The following is a 6,585-nucleotide window of genomic DNA, read 5'->3' as shown; positions in this document are numbered from 1 at the left end:
CATCCAATAATCCATGAAATTGCATAAAATATTATAGAATAATTGAGCTTAGATTAGAATATCATAGATCAAAATAAAATAAAAAAGAATGAATAAGCTAGGAGAATTAAAAGATTCTCCTTTGATTCCTAGCACCTTACAACATTGAGTACTTTGCATACATAAGTTTCTAAGGAGAATAAGTGTCGAGTTTTTGAATTTTCAAATCGTTTGTTGTTATTATTATTGATTAAAGAATAATGAAATATATAGAGGAGAAATGCAATTAGACCAACTACATAAACTATGTAACTATAACTGCTTGCATAACCACACATAACAATATGTAATACTAGAAATATGTAATACGTCAACATTTCTCCCTTATTACATTGTTCATACAAAAGTACCAATGGAACCCCCTTAAGACTTACATCACGAAACTTGTTAATTACATAAAACAAATACATATTTTTTTCGAAGATCTTTCTTTGAAGAATCAAATCCTAAATCAAGTGGAGCTCCATCAAGCTACCTCATGACCCTCATAAAGGTGTAGCTTTAAGCTGAACTCTAGAGTTCTCAATCCTGAACTCTAGAGAGTTCTCACTCTCGAACTCTCAAATTACAGAAATCGAATTATTCGACAAGAATGGATATATTGAGCTCTACACACATGGAGATCCATCAAGTTACCTATTGACGCACATAAAGCTATAATAATCCATCATAGTCTCATGAACTCTTTGGGTAACAATCCATATTGAGCTTCAACACCAAATCCTTTACTTGTCTCCAAAAATCAATCTTCACAATATATGTGTTATTCAAATCCATTAACACCAACAATGAAAGATAAAAAGAGAGCAAGAAAGAAAAACCAATAAAATACTTCTCAAGAAAAATCTCATCTCAAAATGAAAAGCTAATCTGAGATAATGGAAATCCTCCATCCTCCGGTGCCACCAGCCTCCAAAATAACTATTCACCTTTAAGTTACCGTTTCTCATACTAGCCAATCAAGACTAGGATGGAAACAATGCAACATAAAGAAGGATGGCATGACAAATAAAATAGTGATTAGATAATACAGAGCTAGAATGCTGCACTAGCTGGTATTACAGACAAGACCATCAAGAGAAATACAATGACGAGAGAGAATTTCTTTGTCATTTGCACCAAGACAAGTCAATCACTTACAGAATGAGGCATGCAGCATATTTGTGTTTAACACCATTTGGCCTTTGAGAAGAATGTTTCGCATATGAACAGGAACGTTTTCTAGAGTAATCAAATAAAATAGATGCACTTCCAAAACTCTATGTTTCTATGCTCCCGTTCAATTGAACCATGCAATCTTCTGTCACCATTCATGCTTTCTACTCAGAAACGAGGATAAACTACTATGCCAAGAAAAAGAACCTATGGATTTATGAAATATGTACATACAATTGACAGGCTGGGAAGAAGAGTAATAGGACATGTTTGATTGGTGAAGACACAGATCACAGCAGAAGACTGCGGGCAAATGGGGCAAGTATACAAGGCTAATATAGCACACAGTTTTCAACTCCATTGTGTTTATCTGAGGGAAAATAGCACACAGTTTTCAACTCCATTGTGTTTATCTGAGGGAAAATGGGGCAAGTATACAAGGCTTTATAAGAAAATATAATGGAGGAAAGCCTCGTAAAATGCAGACAGTTGCGCATTGGAAAAACTGATTTAGTCATCCAGGAAGGAAACAAATATCTGCTCGCCAACTGTAATCCCACAATCTTTCCCACCACCGACCATATAGGCGTGCCATTTGGAAGAAGCATATATAATCAATTAGCATCTCCAGTTGTGCTTTGGGATGATAAGAATACAATAGAAACCCATTTTCACTTTTTTTTACAATCACTACACCGACAGCTGACAAGCAATTAACTCAGTTACTTTTCTCTACGGATTTCAGCGCTTGATTAAAACCACATATATTTGTGTGATGTGCCAATTGGCAATGAATATGAATGAACTCGGTTCAACTGCACAAAATCTTCTTCGCTGTGTTTTGTTATCCAGGAGGGACGATGTGGAAATCTAGACCCAATGACCAAATGTGGGTGTTATCATTGTTTTTTTCCTCAAAAGATCAAGGACAGCATAGCTGTGAAGGACATGCCAGATGATGTTGCATCCAGGTAATGCCCATTTCAATTTTTTCAAACCAAATAAAGTAGCAGTAGCACTTGATTTGATAGTTGTGAACTTTAAATTTATGAATTTGAATAATTTGATTTATTATATTTTTATTTAATTTTATATATTAATAATTGAAATTATATATTCAATAATTTAACATAAATGATTCATATATTGTGGTCAATGTGTAACACTTTATGGTGGGGACCATCTGTATCATAAAGTGTCAATACGTTGTGGTTTAAGTTTTACTTAGGTTCAATGTGTTGAGATTAAGGTACCTCAACCCTAGAGTCTCAAAGGGTATTTAATTTAATTATTGAATGGTCTTATGTTGCTGATTTTATTAATTTAATGATATATTAAAAGTTTCCAAAGTGCAAAGCTTAATTGTGGGCCTGAAGGCAAGTTGGGTGCAACAAACGTTGGATAAAGGGAAATTTTGACACTTTTCACAAGAAGGGAATTTTGAAGAAGAGCAGTGTTGAGGACCTCCTCAAGGTTCCTTCCAAGTTACACGTGGCAATAAGCTTTGATCATATCCTTTGCATAAATTTGGAAAGATTCTTGAGGGGACCATATCTTCCACTCGAATAGGCTTGGAGTAAGTTGAAAAGTTCTAAATTGACAAAAGCTTGATTTTCTCATGCCTTGTATGTGTGGAATATTTAATACTATTTATGCAAGAGCTATCCAAAAAGAAGTTTCCATTTATATGTTGTGCAGATACATTGAACTTGGACACATTCACTACTCCTTTTTGTATTGTAAGCTCTATTAATACATAGTTTTGTAGAAAAGAAATTGTATGATGCATTTTGAGAGAAATTGTTATGCTACCAAGATTATATTAGATTTTTATATCACATTTGAAGACACCTATAAGAGCATAGGCTATGCATTTGTATGTAATTGTTATTACTATAATACAAAAGGATCTACACTTTGATGTGGTAAGTTTTTTGCTCAAAGGGTTTTCCCAAAGTTAATTTTTTTGTGTTATGTGTTTATGTGAAAATCTGAAATTTTATTGTGTGCTTGAGCACATCGATAATTTTTTATTATAATAAAACTTTTTTATAGACATATGATTTCTTCATAGTGAAAGTTTGAATTATATACAAGATGATACTAAATTTCTGCGATTCTTTAAACCAATTGCTTGAAGGATAGAAATTGCTATAATAATAATTCATTTTTGCAATAAAATTACAAGAGACGTATTTGTGATCTATATATGCACTAAATTAATTGAACCACTTGTTCAATTTCATATGATCTATTGTATAAACAAATACAACCCTTATTGCAAAACAGCAAAAAATTAAGAATAAAATCCATGTAAAAACTAAAAAGCTCATGAATGACCATTTGCATACCACTATAACCCAACAAAGGAATATTGTACTAAAGCCTACAAAGGCGTGAGCTCCTTGAAAATCAAGTTCATTCACAAATTTTCTCCATTTCTAAAATGACCAAATGAACAAAGTGATATAACCTCCTACTATAACAACACTTAAACCTATCCTCCTTGCAATTGAAACGCTTGTATAAGACTTATAGAACACAATGTTTCTCTAATTTAGTTTCGTTGAACTATAAGTGTTCTAAAGCACCCCTCTCTCTCTCTTCATGTACAAATACCCAGCCAATTAATTGCCTCACTAGATATGTCCAACCATGTATCAAGCTTAACAAAAATTATCAAACTTTAGAACCAAATTCAATAATTGCATACATTATTTACAAGAAATAGTGATTGCCTACAATATACTTAATAGGTTGATACAACATGTGAAATAGTGCTTGTCAAAAAATTTAGATTCTAGTATCATGTGTGTTTTGATACAACAACATGTGCAATAGGTTGTTCCCTACTTGAGAGGGAATTAATTTCCAAAGGTTATTTTATGACTTCTATGCTATCTTGAGCAACCCAATAGGTAGGTATCAACAAGTCCATTCAAGAGGCTCCAATAGAAGCTAGGGAGTGAAAAACAAGGTTTTGATTGCAATCATGTTCTTTAGTTTAAAACAAAAGAGAAATTAAATGAATGTATGTATAATTATGATTTCATTAATCATCTAGTACATGAGCACTTGTAGACCGAAAAATTAGAATTTTAGATAAGACACAAATTCAAAATCCCAAATTGAGTAAATAAATAGTCTTATTCGAACAAATAAAGAAAAACAAGGATGAGAAAATGGATAAAAGTGAGTATGATTATCTTATCCTTCAATTTGGCTTTTTGAGTGCAAAAATCCAAATTTTAAAACCCCATTTTTTACTAGATTTCTACTAGCCAACACACAAGATGGTGCAATCATCTAAGGATGATTCAACTATGATAGAATTAGTGAGAAACCACCATGATCATGTGTAAGTTAATAACAACGATCATCACAACCTTGGTAAAAATTTGATATTCCATAAATAGTTAACTTGAACTTTCAATTGACCACATAAAGAACCTTACAATCAACACTCCACTAGGATATGAAAATTCAATTGAATTCATCCAAGACTCCATAAAATTGCGTAAAGTATCATAGAATAATTGATCTTATCTTAGAATATTAAAGATCAAAATAAAAACAATTAAGCTAGAAGAATGAAAACAATGTCCTTTGATTCCCAACCCCTTACAATATCAAGTACATGTGCATATATAAGTTTCAAAGGAGAATAGGTAGAGTTTTTAAATGATCAAATTGTTTGTTGTTGTAATTATTGATTAAAGAACAATGAAATATATAGAGGAGAAATGTAGTTAGACCAACTACATAAGCTATAAAATAGTAATTGCTTGCATAACATGCATAATAGTATGTTTACGCCAACATTCCACCCCTTATTACATTGTTCTTACAAAAGTACCAAGGGACCCTCCCTTAAGAATTACATCACAAAACTTGATTACATAAAATAATTACATATTTTTTAGAAGATTTTTCTTTGAATAAACCAATCCTAAATCAAGTGGAATTCCATCTAGTTTCCTCGTGACCCTTGTAAAGGTGTAGCTCTGAGTTGAATTCTAGATTTCTCAATATCGAACTCTCAAATAATAGACACTGAATTATTCAACAATAATCTATATTGAGCTCTGCACATGGAGAGGTCCATCTAGATGTCTATTGAGCCTCATAAGGGTATAATTCTCAATCATAGTCTCATGAACTCTCTGGACGACAATCCATATTGATCTCAACGCTAAAACCCTTACACGTCTCCAAAAATCAATCTTCACAATACATGTATTCTTCAAATCCTTCAACACCAACAATGAAAGCTAAAAGGAAAGCAAGAAACAAAAACAAAATCACTTCTCAAATAAAACATCATCTCAAAGTGAGAATCTAACTTGAAATGATGAAAATCCTTCATCCTCCAATGCCACTAGCCTCCAAAGTGACTATTCACCTTTAGGTTACTATTTCTCATACTAAGCAATTAAGATTAGGGTAGGAAAAGTACAACATAAGGAAGCATGGCAGGGCCAAAAAATAGTGATTAGATAGTACAGAGATAGAATTGTTGCACTAGCTTGTATTACATACAAGACAATCAAAGAGAAATACAATGACAAGAGAATTTCTTTGTCATCTGCACAAAGATAAGCAATGAGTTATGGGATGAGGTATGCAACATATTTGTGTTTAGATAATTTTGGACAACCTCTATAACACCATTTGACATTTGAGAAGAATGTTCCAAATGTGAACACGAATGTCTTCTAGAGAAATTAGGTAAAATAGATGCACTTCTAGAACCTATACCACCATTTGTAGTTAATACTCCATGCTCCCCCCCTTCAATTGAACCATGCAATCTTCTATCACCATTCATGCTTTCTACCATCCAAACTAAAAAAAAATATTTCCTTGCAAACTTTAGGCTGCCTTTCCAAACCAACCTAAATGATAAGAGTTGGCACCATGAACAAGAAATGAATAAGGGTAACTGAACAGATAGTCTAGGAAATTTCACAGTTGCCCACTAAAGACCAAGATTGCAGAGAGTTTGACCACATGACAAGATGTATGGCACATTCTATACAATATTGAAGGATTCCCAATAGATACGACATTCCAAACCTTCTTCTGTGCTTCTCCTTGAAGCAACTTCATCGTCACACCATTCAAAATGTGTTTTGTCCATAAAACCTATGGTCCCAGTTATCACATTTGATGCAAAGCTCCATATGTTTGGTTCCCTTGGATATTTCAAAGAGATTCAAATCTTATTATGGTAGCATAATGATCTTTTTCTAAGCACACAAGATGTTCAAATCAGTGTGTAAAAACAGGAACAGCCATTACCAGCTGATGCTTTCCAAGAAATCTTCAATCAACAATTAACTCAGTTGCATAACAAACTCTTTCAGGCGATATATTGAGATTAAGGGATGG

At 33.0% G+C, this 6,585-nt stretch overlaps 1 pseudogene; it reads right to left on the bottom strand.

Moving 5' to 3' along the window:
- Window positions 1–985: 985 nt before the first annotated feature.
- Window positions 986–6,334, bottom strand: LOC131043859 (uncharacterized; annotated as a pseudogene).
- Between the last annotated feature and the right edge of the window lie 251 nt (window positions 6,335–6,585).

Source organism: Cryptomeria japonica, chromosome 2, assembly GCF_030272615.1.
Source record: "Cryptomeria japonica chromosome 2, Sugi_1.0, whole genome shotgun sequence".
NCBI lineage: Eukaryota > Viridiplantae > Streptophyta > Pinopsida > Cupressales > Cupressaceae > Cryptomeria > Cryptomeria japonica.
Note: the sequence above shows the minus strand (reverse complement) of the source record. Positions and strands in the feature narration are given on the sequence as shown.